Below are 15,824 nucleotides of genomic sequence, written 5' to 3'. Positions count from 1 at the left end.
AAGTGATCATCATTTGTGCTAAAGGGCTCAAAAGAAATTTCTAAGGTGTGGTTGTCGTATGAGAGATTAAAATTGGTGAAAGCGCTGGCATTCATTTCCTTCCACACAAGTAACAAATTTCTTTGGTGCATGCAAGTCTACCACTTAGGATCCAAAAGGTAACTAAACAAATTTGACCTCTACCTCTTAGAAAAGAAGTTTTGGGACAATCATTAATTCTCTCATTATTTTTGCATCTAGTTCTCGCATATATGTAAATTGTTACTTTAGCTATAAAGAAAACAATCCTAGGAGGTGTATGTGAAAGAAGAATGTAAGGTGCTACTTTATCTAGAAAGAAAAAAATCATAGGAGGTGCATGTGAAAGAAGAATCTCGATGAGTATCAACGAGACACAAGGGGGAGAGATGCTTTTTTTAATTATATATCTCCATGTGACATGAGAATGGAGCGATTAAATTTAGTGGGATGCTTATAGCATGGATTTTAATGGAAAAAAGTCTACACCTTTGAAAAATGCACATAATAACATCTATTAATCATCATGAGAGTTGATATTATGGGGGGATACATATAGTAGTAATTTCTTAATTTTAAAATAGTGATATACGTGAAAATAATTGGGATTGAAAATTACTAATGTGGATGCCCAAGTTGCAAGCCTTAGGAAGAATAAGGCTCTTGTATCCTCCCTTTTGACCACTTGTTGTTGAAAGGGAGGTCAAAGATTCACCATTTTGACCCTTGTTTACATTGAAGTTCAAGGCTACTTTAGATACACTACTCAAACAATCAATGGCGATATGGAATTTACATTTCATGTCACCCTAGATTCCCTTGAGTATGATGTCATCCATGGCGGACCTTGGATAAGTGAATCATTATATTCACGAGATGAATCCATGCAAAAAATCACCTTGAACACTCCTACATGCAATGTACAATTGCTATTATGGGAGGAAGAAGCCTTGCAGGAGCTGGAACTTCCAACATATCTTACTGCTGAAAAGATCCCTAGGATTCTGGTTGGATTGAAAATTGCAAATGAAATCACCACAACTCAAGAATAGCTTTATCCAAAATGAGAACACAATCTCATGACCTTCGAGATATGGGATTTGTTAGGTCAACCAACACTCACGGCACATCCTAAAAGGATTACCTTTACACAAGACCTGAACATGCCATGTTTGGGGTACTTTGAACATACAGTGTATATTGAAACTAACCACCTCACTTGCAAGTTTTTTGTGGTTGAGTATGTGTTGGAAGTAGATTTGATCTTGGGGCATAAATGGACTATTGCTGCCCAAGCACCACTGTGCTTTGCTAGAGCGATAGAGTTATCATGATGGTCAACAACAAGAAGTTGACAATACCATACTGTGAGGAAGAGGACCCAGCTTTAATGGATATCTATAATGCTGAACGCAAAAGGATACAATCCTCTTCCACAAAAGCCTCTCTACACAATGACCTACCATTTGCATCAACCAACTCCGATAAAGCCTCTACTCCATCAACCCAATCCTCACCTAAAAGAACTCTCTCATGGATATATTTAGGAATAGCAACATATTCCTCAACTTGAAGCATTGCATATTCTTCATACCAACATTTATATTCCCACACAACATTGAGCGCCATATTCTTTGCATGTCAAACCTTCACACAAGATAGGGTAGTGGCCAAAGAAAGCTAGGCTTTGGCCAAAGGCTTTGGCCAAAAGATAAAAATAGAAGCACTAGGGTTTTTGTTGCTACATTGCAAAGAAGTAAAACACCCCATTGCAAAGAGTGATGGGTTGTGTTGAGCCGTTCTTAACTATGACTTTATAATAAGGTAGGTTACATAGCAAGAATAGAGACATATGGTAAGGACATCTTTTTATAGGTAAATAGTTTGTCCTATCAAGACGTGTGTTGTCAATTAAGAAGAAAGTCATGTTCACTAAGATGAAAGCCATGATGTCAAGCTGTATTATGGTCATTTTTCTAATCTTTTTTATATTTCTCATAGAGGACGTGTCTATATATGAAACATGAGCCATTGGATTTGTTGTCGTACAATAGGTTAGGTTGACCCATTGTCGACGTTTGTTATGATGTTATAAATAGAAATATCTAAAATCTCCTAACAATATTTTTGCGTTTTATTTAGAAAACACCATAGTAACTTCATCGAGACCCAATGATTATATTAACATTCTATATGCGTGAAAACGTCAGTATCTGCAGCATTGGGAACTAATGCGCATATACCAAAGATTAGACCGACTATATTGGGACGATTGTACTGACATATATGTCCACAATGAGAACAAATGTTTTTGGAAAGAATATGAGACATATTAAACTAGAATGGCCCAACCTGTCCCATTATTGCACTTGTAATAAAAAGATTGGGGAAGGAGAGAGAGGTTGAGCTCTTGCAAGCACACACACACTTACACGGCAATGGATAACACCCACACAAAGATGGAAGACTGAAATCTTCTTCTTCTTCTTACTCTCAAGAGAAGCCTATAAAAGATAAGTGAAAAACCAACATAAGTAGTAGAAAACTATGTACAAGTGGTCAATAATGTGAACATACTAAATAGGTGACCTAGCAAGATAAGTAACTCGACAGCGGGTGAACTTTGTAGGTGTAGTCTACCTGCAGAATCTGAGGCGAAGATCTGTCGAGTCAGCTACTAGACACGACAATGATGTGAGTGTGGATGTTGGACCTCTATGTGTTTTGTCCGCCCATAAAACATTAGGCTCCTAGCCAGCTACCTTCTCTTTGATGATGTGATATTGGACCTCTGTGTTTTGTTTGCCCATAAAACACTAGGCTCCTAGCCAGCTATATGCTACTAAGGGTATCATAATAAATGACAACTTGCTGCCCACCCACGCAGCCCCAAATCTCTAAGTAACGTGTGTAACCAAGATACAATACCTCACATGCTTGCATCCTAGCACTCCTATACTCTTCGTCTATACTCCGACAAGGCAACTGTAGGCTACTTCTTGTTACTCCAAGTAATAGCACCACTCCCAATTGAAAATATAAACCTTCTCTAGCTGATCTCCTCTCGAGGATGCTACTAGCCCAATATGCATCAGTGTATCCATACACCTACAACTCTTTACCAGCCTCATAGACGAGACTTTAATCCAATATGGACTTCACGCAACGTAGTGTGCGCCTCACACCATCCAAATGTGGCTTCTCGGGAGGCTGCATAAATTGGCTCTCCAACCAAATTGTGTAGTTCAAGTCTGGATTGGTGATCATCATGTAGATCAAGCTACCCACTATCTTCCTATACATAGTGGGATTGAACAACATCTCACCTGTATTTACACTCATCTTGCCATTCTGATCCAATGGTACTAGAATGGGCATACACCTAACCATACCATATTTGGACAACATAACCAAAGCATACTATCATTTGTGATCGTCATGTGCTCTGAGGTATCCTTATGACCTCAATGCCAAAAGAAAGTATCTCAGATCACCCAAATCCTTCATGTCAAACTTCTTGAGATCCTTCACATGCTCAACTTCTTGCTCATTTGTCACCCCCCAACAATCAATTTATCCACATAAATGGTAATTATGACAATCCCCTTATCACTCTTTTTCATATATAGTTAATGATATGCATCTGTCATATGAAATCTAATGGTTGACAAGATACTCTGTGATTTAGTCATGCTATGCTCTCTCTACCTGTTTTAGACCATACACGGCTTTGCACAACCTACACACATAATTTGGGTGACTCAAATCATCATAACCAAGTGGCTAGTCCAAATACACTTCTTCTTGCATCTCATGATGCAAGAATATAGTCTTTACATCCATCTGATGATGTAAGTTCCAACCTTTTGATACAGCCATTGCAGTTACAACTCTCATTGTTTCCATCTTGGCAACACGACTGAATGTCTCCTCATAATCAATGTCGTAGGTGTAAGCATGACCTTTAGCAATCAATCTAGATTTTTACCTCTACTAATGCTTCCATCCAAACTAACACCCACTTACATCCAACGGCCTTTTTACCCTCACAAAAGGGAACCCATTCACGTAGCTTATCTGCATTCAATGCAGCTATTTCTTCATCCATGGTTGTATCCCAATTTGCAAGCCCAATAGCATTCTCAAAATATGTGGGTTCAACATCCTGCATAACCTTTGCCATGTATGCATAATGGTGAGCTACCTAACCATCATACATGAATATTTGAACAGGGTTTTTGACCCTATTCGATGTAAAAATTGTGAGGACAGAGGAAATGTGACACAACGACTAGCATATCTTCATTGAATGAACAAGTTAAAACTAAATCCGCACTGTTTATATTTCTGAAGTAGATGAGTTACAAGAGTGATAAATTTTGAATCTAATCTGTGGATGGGATAATTCCAAAAACCCAAATCCTAGTACTAACAATCTTAAACAACTCAAATTTGACAATTCATATAGTGATGTGTATGTTTCAGGCTATAATCAATAGGTTACTTTTGCTCACTGTCTTGTTTACTTCAGCTCACTATCAGAAAAAGTGGCTAACTCAATATCAACAGTTGCATACAAAATCATTAGGGAAAATTTAGACTCCAATTGGGCCCTCTTAAGGATTTCTACACATTCTCTCTCTACAAAAATGGGCACATGGTGAAATTTTTACAAATCAACTCAAAATTGAGTGAATATCTTTTCAATGATATATAGCATGATATGCAATTTTGCGTATTCAAAAAATCCCCAAATTTGGTGATGACATATTGTCCATCATGCTATATATCATTGGAAAGGTCTCGAAGAGTAGAACCTCACTGTCCAAACTCCGCTCACTTTTGAGTTGATTTCTCGGAGGACCCACTATCTGTAAACTCTCTATATCACGTACATTCAAGGAATAATTAGAAAACCCCTTTATTTTTAAATTTTTCATGAATAAAACACACCCTTTATCTAGTCAATCTATAAATACCCCCTTTAAATGGTACCCTTATGTATGTAAAGAATGTGTAAAAAAGGGATTTACAAAACCCCTTCTGTTGAACCCACATGCTATGCTTACATATTTATGAGTGAATTCCCCCCTCCGAGGTTAATTTGTAAAAATTTCACCATGTGCCCATTTTTGTAGAGACAGAATGTGTAGAAATCCTTAAAGCGTCCATTTGGAGCATAAATTTTCCGTATGAGACTTTTATAATGATCGAGGATGAACATCTTGTCACCGATAATAGATGTGTCATGCTTGAGGCTTCATCTCCCTCAATGTAATCAGTTAGGTGTAACAAGAATTTATGTTCCTTCTAGTCAGCTAAATCATGGTTGTTAGGTCAGCTTTGCGCAGAATTATCTCATGTGACAACCGCAACTTGCAATTCATTCCTTGATGTAAGAATCATTTTCTACCAAAGAGGCAGTGCATTTTCAAGGCTTTGGAAGCCTTAAAATGGTGTGAAACTTGCATCTTTTAACACCTTCTCTCAAGATCCATTTGCAACCTATGGCTTTCTTGTTAGGTGGAAGTTGACATAGATCCGAAGTGTGATTCTTGTGCAATGTAGTCATCACTTTGTCAGTTACATATGTCTATTCTTTCTTATCATAGGCATCCTCAGAGAAGAGGGGTCCATCATGTTGCATCAGTGATGTTAAGAGAGCATAATTGGTTTGTGCAGAGTTTGAATTGTTACCTCTGTGATATGTTAACCTTTGGGGATGATTTCTGTTTGTGGTGGACCTTTTAAGGGATACTTGGTGGGCATCATCTTCTTACTCTTGTTCTTCATTAGAGCCTTCCAAAGGTGCTATCTGCCCTTTGAGAGTAGATGAATAAGGGGTGTCTGTATTAATCTGATGGATGAGCTGATGTCCAGCTGACATTGAAGTTGGCTTCACTGGGTGAGAACATAGACAATAGGACTTTAGTTTCCACTATGCTCAATAACCTTGCTCCATCATTCTCTACTTTTGTACAGTTCTCAATCTTGTCATGAGTTCGGAGGAGAATGATGTGGAGAGATTTGATCATGTTGTCAGGTTGCTTCTTTAGGAAGAGCAACGCATCAAGCACTTTGATGTTTCTAACGATGGGGGGGGGAACAAGTCTATGCGAGTAGGTAAACGAGAAAAGGCCAGAAACATATGCACGGTTAGCTGATCAGGGGATGCATCACAAAGTAGCAAAAAGGAATATAATTCTATGGGTTCATGGAGAAAAGAGAAAGATGGCAAGAAATTTGAGAATTGCAACCATTTTAGCAAGCCAAGTCATTGGTCCAATGAGTGTGGTAAGAAGCTTGTGGAGGAGGGAAAGTGCTTTCACTGAGAAGCATGGGCACATGGAAAGAGACTATAGGAACAAGAGAAAAGCCAAGGCACATGCAATATGGCCAAGGACATGGAGAAGACCGTTGAGTCTAATGCTACTCATGATGATGAGACTTGTTCTACAGTTTCTTTTCAGTCCATCGATAGTGACAAGTGTATGTTTGCATCTACTATATCTCCTTGGTACATTGATAGTGGTGCTACTAAGCACATGACACCATACAGACACTTGTTCTGTACAATGGATGTAGTCACTCTGCAGGAAGAGAAATGTGCAGTGTGAAAATTAATCCCTAAATGCTATCAAGGGAAAGGGTGAGGTTTTGTTGTGTCTTACCAATGGGAGACAATTGACATTGCATGATGTACTGTATGTACAAGATTTGAAAAAAAAAATTGGTGTCTGTGGATGGCCAACTCAATTCAAAGTTACGAGTATACTTTGAGGACATGGACTGTCATCTGCTAGATAGATGACTTATTTTTGAGGATCTTCACTTAGATCAACTTCCTAATCAATTAATAAATTAATTGATTAAAAATACAAATAATCATACAAAACTTATAACATCAAGAGGATGCGACCAATACTCCCACACATATAGGGACTCACCCATGTACATGTAAAGTTAGATATGATCGTTAGAATTTGTAAAGGTGTCTCAATCTAAACCTATCTAAGAGAATTCATAAATACTAGAAAATATGGGAATTTCCCATCATAAAGTCATAACAGAGTTGTGAAACTGTATAGTGCACAATTGTTGAATTCGTGTCTTCATTGCTTTCCCTGCACTATTCATTATAGGTGCCCCATCCCTAATTGTGTATATCTTGTTGTTGTCATGGTCATGTGAACCCCAAGGAGTGGAAGGTGAACCTATGGGTCTGCTATCAACAGATGAGAGCGAAGGACGATGCTCACGTGGTGGTGGTGTCATAGAATCTGTGGCACTACCACCACAACAACCTCCCCCTGAAGACCTACTACGTGAGCGACGTCTATGTGAAGAGGTGGTAGATCGAGCTGTAAGAGGAGTGGAAGGCTGTGTGGTATGAGGTGTGGGAACTGCTGTCATACCTACAGGTGTGGGAACTGCCGTCGTGAAGCCAGATGGTGAGGTAGATGTCCATCCTCTAGAACCCCAATAAGTCTGAGCCATGGCTCTCTGCTACGGAGTCATGGACAAGAAAAAACCATATAACTGCTCGGGACTCATGCCCTGAGATGTAGGGTTAAATGAGAAATCAAGACTGTAGTTGAGCGGCGGTGAGTCATCACCCATGGTCTGTTGGACAAAAAACCATATGACAAACTTGTGCGAAATGAAAATTACGTGGTAAACAATGAAAGAACCATATGACAAACATTAACAATGGTAAACAACAATGGTAAACCATATCACTTTTCACCTGCACTAGTGATTATTATGGTAAACATTAACAATGGTAAACAATGAAAGGACCATTTGATAAACATTAGCTTCCCTAAACAACAATGGTAAACCATATCACTTTGCACCTTCAATGTCATAAAATCATTACAAATATGTCATAACTATTTGCATAATCATTAAGATACATCATTTTAAAAATCACTATCTATTCTATCATCCTCATTAAGATTAGTAGCCCGAAAGAGATCTATTTCTATGTACATTTCAGCATCCTCATCATTAAAAGTCCCTTGATGAAGGCTGTCCTATGTCTTCTTCCTCAACAAGTTTTCCAGCTTCATTGGTTTGCACCTCTTCATTTGGATCTTGCTCTAGTTGCTCCTCTTCATTTGCTTTCTCCTCTTCATTGTTGAGATCGGCTTGTTCTTGTTGCTCCCCACCACCCTATGAATCCACATCACCCTGTTGTAGCTCTAATTCTTCACAAATTTGCTTACTGTGGGTTGCGAATTGAACCACAAATAGCCAGCGTGGATCTTTTGGATCCGCTTTAAAGACAACCTGCTCACAATGCTCTGGGTGCACAAAAGTATCTTACTGATTGGTCCATACCTTTGTGGAGTCCACTTGGATGAGGCCACTCTTGTCTCTACGTATAGTTGCATGTGGCCCATTTGTGATTACCTTGAACCACTTCACATCAAAGATAAACAACTCAAAACTTTTAAAGCCAACCTTTAATATGTCTTGAATGGTTCCAAAGTAATCAAGCATTCCACTAATTGTGTTATCATCACTTGCACTTGCTCGACTTTCTTGAACAAATTGTGCTGTGATACCACAATCAAAGGTTTCTCTTCTTTGGTCTATTCGTTCTACTCGAAAATGACGTCCATGTGACCAAAACGCCCCATATTTGTGATACTACAAATAGCACATAAAGATTGTTGATGGACAAATAATAACTGAGACATATAGAGAAAAAAAACTGAGACATGTAGAACTTAAACACTTACATGCCAATCGCATCCTTTTGTAAGCTCCTCCTCCTCCTCTATTATAGTTAAACCAGCACGTTTGGCTTTTAAAATTGTAGCTTCTAGCCATCTACCTGTGGGAAAGTCCGGAAGAGCTTGCAGAACTTCTGGATATGGGTGATTTCTTGTAGTGCGATTCCTTCTGAAACTTAAACGATCTTGTACTCACGCTGTCGCTTGAGAGCTTCATATGTCTCAATCCACTTCTCCATTACATGCGAGTTCAAGATGCAAAATTTGTTGATTTTTTCCCGCAAATTGTTATCCACCTTTCTCTTAATGCCTTGGCCTTGAGGTTCCTTACCAATGACTCACCTGTTGGACTCTTGAGACCATAGTCGAGGTATCTCTGGATCTGATGAACTTAAATATTCAGTGATGTAAACAAGGGACTCTTGTATCAGCCACCCTTCTGACATACTTCCCTCCGGGCGAGCCATTTGGTGAACAAATCCCTTTAATGTCTTCATAAACCTCTCCAAAATGAACATCCATCTTGAATGGACTGTTTCAACAACTACAACCTCATCTATAAGATGAACTAGCAGATGCATCTGGATTGTTAATAAACTTGTAGGGAAAAACTTCTCTACCATTCAGAGTGCCTATATGGAGTTTAAACGCGCTGTCTCCAAAGTGTCTCTCTTTATCTCTTTTGAAGAAATCCAACGCACCAATGTGCTAATCTTATAGATAGTAGCTCTAATGTCTTCAGTGAGGCAATCCTTTATTGCTATGGGGAGCACAAATTGTAAAAACTTGTGCCAATCATGACTCTTGAGGCCACTAAGATCATCATCCTTTGTAAATGCACTTTTCAAGCAATGCATACAACTTGTAGGAGCCCGAAACTCGTAAATTGTCCTCTTGACTTGTTGTTCCTCCATCTTACTAAAAACCCATGGGGCTCTTGGAAGTAGCACCTTTCAATTGGGTCTAGTGCGAGTCCACAACTCTTGCATGCAACCTATCTCTTCTAAGTCGTCCCTTTGGCCTTTAGTCTCCTTTTTTCCTGTCATGGTCCTCCGCAGAATGTCAGCTACATTCTTGAAAATATGCATCGGGTCAAGCAAATGGTTTATAAGAAGATCACCCCAATAGGGGAGTTGGTGAAAGATACAGAGCCTCTTCAGCCCAGGATATGCCAAGTTGCCACATTCCTCCCATTTGAGCTTCCAATCGCTTGCCTTCAATGCACTTGGAGGAGGTCTTCCTAGATTACCATCCCGCAATTCATGATTTTCTGGAAGATACCTAAGATGTCCTTGGTAGACATTCTTTCGTAATGCTTTTGAGTAGCTTGAATCAAGTCGAGGACCACATAGAGGACATGCATTATAACCCGATATAGACAAACCTGAGCATTCTCCATAGCCAGGCCAATCATGCATTGTCCACATGAGAATACCTTACACAGTTGCACGTCTTTGGTCACTCTGCTGCTTTGAGATGTCCTTCACTTCAATTCCATTCCACAAGGTGCGTAACTCATCAATAAGTGGTGCCAAATATACATCCACGTTCTTCACCTTGTACATCCATGTTCTTCACCTTGTACTAGAATGGTCAAACTTGTCCCATTATGGCACTTGTAAAAAGATTGGGAAGGAGAGAAAGGTTGAGCTCTTGCAAGCACACACACACACACGCACGACAATGGATAAAACACACACAAAGATGGAAGAATGAAATCCTCTTCTTCTTCTTCTCTCAAGAGAAGGCTATAAAAAATAAGTGAAAAACCAACATAAGTACTAGAAAACTATGTACAAGTGGTCCATAATGTGAACATACTAAATAGGTGACCTAGCGAGATAAGTATGCCATAACTCAGCAGAGCGGGTGAACTGTGTAGGTATAGTGTAGCTGTAGAATGAGAGACAAATATCTATCAAGTGGGCTACTAGACACGACAAGGGCGTAAGTGTGGAGCACTTACCAGGCACGTCGTGAGTGTGAACTCTAGTTGAGCTTGACATCTCAATACTCCCCCTTCACCTCAACTCCATCTCCAACACTCCAAGCATGCTGCAAAATCTACGAAGCTTCTTAGCTTCCAAGGCCTTGGAAGCTTCTTAGCTTCCAAGGCCTTGGTGAAAATGTCAGCAACCTTATCCTCTGCGAAACGTTCACGACATCAATATCCCTTGCAAAGACCTCTTTGATGATGTGATATTGGACCTCTATGTGTTTTGTCCGCCCATAAAACATTGGGCTCCTATATCCAGCTATATGCTACTAAGGGTATCATAATATATGACAACTTGCTTGCCACGCGCAGCACCAAATCTCTAAGTAGTGTGTGTAACCAAGCTATGTCCTCACATGCTTCCATCGTAGCACTCCTATACTCTACGTCTATACTCCGACAAGGCAACTCTAGGCTGCTTCTTGTTACTCCAAGTAATAACACCACTCCCAAATGAAAATATAAACCTTCTCTAGCTGATCTCCTCTCAAAGATGCTACTAGCCCAATATGCATGAGTGTATCCATACACCTACAACTCTATACCAGCCTCATAGAAGAGACTATAATCCACTATAGACCTCACACAGCGTAGTGTGTGCCTCACACCATCCAAATGCGACTTGTCAAGAGCATACATAAACTGGCTGTCCAACCAAATTGTGTAGTTCAAGTCTGGATTGGTGATCATCATGTAGATCAAGCTACCCACTATCTTCCTATACATAGTGGGATTGACCAACATCTCACCTGTATTTGCACTCATCTTTTGCCATTCTGATCCAATGGTACTAAAATGGGCATACACCAAGTGGCTAGTCCAAATACACTTCTTCTTGCATCTCACGATGCAAGAATGCATTCTTTACATCCATCTGATGTAAGACCCAACCTTTTGATGCAGCCATTGCAATTACAACTCTCATTGTTGCCATCTTGGCAACGCGACTGAATGTCTCCTGATAATCAATGTCGTAGGTCTGAGCATGACCTTTAGCAATCAATCTAGACTTGTACCCACTTACATCTAATGGCCTTTTTACCCTCACAAAAGGGAACCCATTCACGTAGCTTATCTGCATTCAATGCAGCTATTTCTTCATCCATGGTTGTATCCCAGTTTGCATGCCCAATAGCATTCTCAAAATATGTGGGTTCAACATCTTGCATAACCTTTGCCATGTATGCATAGTGGTGAGCTACCTAACCATCATACATGAGTCTTTGAACAAGGTTTTTGACCCTATTCGATGTAAAAATTGTGAGGACAGAGGAAATGCGACACAATGACTAGCACATCTCCATTGAATGAACAAGTTAAAACTGAATCGGCACTGTTTATATTTCTGAAGTAGATGAGTTACGAGAGTGATAACTTTTGAATCTAATCTGTGGATGGGCTAATTCCAAAAACCCAAATCCTAGTACTAAAAATCTCAAACAGCTCAAATTTGACAATTCATATAGTGATGTGTATGCTAAGATTAGGCTACACTCAATAGTGACTTTTGCTCACTGTCTTGTTTACTTCAGCTCATTATCAGAAGGTGGCTTCTACTCATTGTCTTGTTCACTTCAACTCACTATCAACAGTTGCATACAAAATCATTAGGGAAAATTGGGACTCAAACTGGGCCCTTTAAGGATTTCTACACATTCTCTCTCTACAAAAATGGACACATGGTGAAATTATTACAAATCAGCTCAAAATTGAGCGGAAACCTTTTCAATGATATATAGCATGATATGCAATTTTGCATATTCAAAAAATCCCCAAATTTGGTGATGACATGGCATGTTTTATGCCATGTCATCACCAAATTTGGGGCCTTCTTGAATATGAACAATTTTCCATCATGCTATATATCAATGGAAAGGTCTCGAAGAGTAGAACAGAAAGTTTTCCCCATGGGAGAAAATTTTGTATCATCTTTGATTTTGCATCCTTGAATGATTTTGTGTTGTTCTTTGAGTTGACAAAATAGATTATTAGATGTAAGTTTTGCCAATGGGGATCATGTGTTGAAAAGTAGGAGAGGAAAGATGTGACTGTTCCCTCGACGAATAGTTATGTATTGTTCTATAAACTGAATATTAGAAGGAAATATGTGAGTTTTTCTAATGGGTATCATGACAAAACACTCTTCATGATTTTGTTTCCAACTTCGCGACAATTCATCTTAGGGTTTGTCATTGAAGATGTGTAGCAATGCCTGAAATAAGTGTGAATTGTGGGGGGGGGTATAAGGGAGCCAAAGACATTTTGCCATAGGATGTACGATTGTGAATGGTTGACGAGGATTATTAGGACATAAGCACATCATTGCGATGTGTACTAAATATTTTGACAAAGAAGAAAGTCTCAAGTGTGAGAGTTTTCAAAAAGACATAATAAATAGTTTATTTGATTGAAATGGGCATGTGTTAGTGGTCAAAAACATGCCTAGTTTCTTGTAAAGCCTCCCAATTGTTTTTAGAAAAGTTGAAGGAAATTTTGGGAAATTTGGGCTTGAAAATTATAAATTTTGGTAAAAATGTAGATTTTTGGGTCAAGAAGTAGTTCTGTAACTTTTGGGAAATTTAATGAAGAGGGAAAAATCTGCAAGATTATGGTGGTTAGGTTATGGATAGTGGTTGAAGAACAAATTTGAGGTTTTCAAAAAGCTTTTTTTAGATCAACTTTTTAAATATTTAAGCTTTATAAAGCTTATAAGATTTATTGTTTTAAAGCTTTGAAGCTTTAAGTAATACAGCTTCCAAAAGAATGGAAAACCAGTAGGTTGTTTTCATAGAGAAGGAAAATCGATGTAGTTTAGGAGACTGCCACTACTACCTAATGTCGTGGAAAAAGGAAGGGAATGATGTTGTGAGCCAAAATAGGGAAAGGAACCAAAGAACCTCTTTTAGATTTTTGGTGTTTTTCTTGGAAAGTGGTTTTCCAACTTTCTTTAACGTGTGGGTAAATAAAACATGGATTATGGTTATCCAATGGACAAAAAAAAATGGATTATGGTTATCCAATGGACAAAGAAAAATGGTAAATGAAACATGGATTATGGTTATCCAATGGACAAAAAAAAAACTCCTTACTTTGAATCTTTGATTTCCTTTGTAATTTGTAAATGAAGATTTACCTTGTCTTGAATTCCATGGTTTCTCTGTCTTCTAGTTGTTCACCACTTTCAAACTTCGCAATCAATATTGCCTTTGATACCAACATTGTGGGAGGTTGACATGAACCTAATAAATTAATTGCAAACTTTTAAACAAAGCATAAAATATAATAATAATTGCACATGACATAAGATGGGGTCCAATTTTTCCCCATAGAAGAGTGATCCCATGCTTTGGTATTTAAATATATTGCTTGAAATATTTTGTGGGGATTAAAATAGTGTCCTCTTACAAATATGTCGAATTCTTCACTTCTTTTTTGGACGTGAAAGCTAATCTACACAAAAAATGATGTAAACCTAAAACCATATAAATGTTTACATCTCTTGTAAAATCAACGATGCGTAAGGAAACTTTTACATGTCCCAATGAATATATATATATACATCATTAATAAATATGGATGATGCCCAAAATGAAGGGGTAGCGCATGTTGTCATAAAATCAATTAATAATTGCCAACACTCAAAATCAATTATCCAAAAATCTTCTTGACAACCACAAGCTCGCCTACATTATCTAATCCAAGGATATCCACTTTCTCAATGAATTAATAAATTAATTCATTCAAAATACAAATAATCATACAAAACTCATAACATCAAGAGGATGCAACCAATACTCCCACACATATACGGACTCACCCATGTACAGGTAAAGTAAGCTACGATTTTTAGAATTTGGAAATTGAATCAATCTCTAAACCTATCTAAGAGAATTCATAAATTGTGGAAAATGTGGGAATATAAATATCCCTTAACTTTACTCCCTTATAACATTCCCTAGGGGTGATAAGAAACTATCCTCAGTTGTCACAAAATCAAAAATAATAATCATGGGCTAGTATGGAACATAAGATACAATCAAGGGCTAGTATGGAACATAAGATACAATCAAGAATGGTGGATAGGCATCAAGGGCATGATCGAGTAGCTATTGATATTCATCGACGGGGTAACCTTTATACTTAATTGAATATCTGTGATAAATAATACCTTTTTTTGTTGTTGTGGGAATTTCTAACAAAAAACATTAAGGGACAATAATATATTTAATAAAGGAATACATATGTATTATGAATTACTTTGATGCTAGAATGATATATTCTGTGTTGTTCTATGAGTTGACACAAAACACATTATTAGGAGGGAATGATGCAAGTGTTGCCAATGAGGATCATGAGTTGAATATTAAGAGAGGAAAGATATGAGTGTTCCCATTTGTTGTTCTATAAACTGAATATTAGGAGGAAATATGCTAGTGTTGCTACTGGGGCTCATGACAAAACATGCTTCATTATCTTGTTTCCAAATCCGATACCATTCATCTTCTCTCAAAACAAAGGTGAGGTCCCTAATTTAAACTTAACTAAATCATGATAAATTAAATAAACCTTTCTTAATAACTTAACTGTTTATATTTATTAAAACAATGGGTGTAGCCCTAAATCCTCCTCCTTATTGTGTATCAATTCAATCTAATGAAAAAATCTTTCTTGTTCATGTTAATCATCGTGTCTCTCTCTCTTATACTTATCTCATGTGCAACACATTGAGCATTATACGACTTTACATGTCAGCCAAAGCCTTCAAGGCTTAACCACCATCATGGTTGTGGGAGGAGACAACATGTTACACCAACAAATTGAGAAAAAATGTGATCATAAAATTTTACTGCAGGACATTGTGAGCTTTTATAGATTGTGAGCTCCCTTATAGTGTCCCTTATTGTGTGAGATCCCTTATTTAATTTGTATAGAAAACATGTAACTTTCTTGATCAATTGCTTCTTGTAAAAAGTGATCGTCATTTGTGCTTAAGGGCTCAAAAGAAATTTCTAAGGTGTGGTTGTCGTACGAGAGATTAAAATTGGTGAAAGTGCTGGCATTCATTTCCT

The sequence above is a fragment of the Cibotium barometz genome, chromosome 21, assembly GCF_041138505.1.
Source record: "Cibotium barometz isolate CiBa-2024 chromosome 21, ASM4113850v1, whole genome shotgun sequence".
In the NCBI taxonomy this organism is placed as follows: domain Eukaryota; kingdom Viridiplantae; phylum Streptophyta; class Polypodiopsida; order Cyatheales; family Cibotiaceae; genus Cibotium; species Cibotium barometz.
This window is presented reverse-complemented; position numbering follows the sequence as displayed.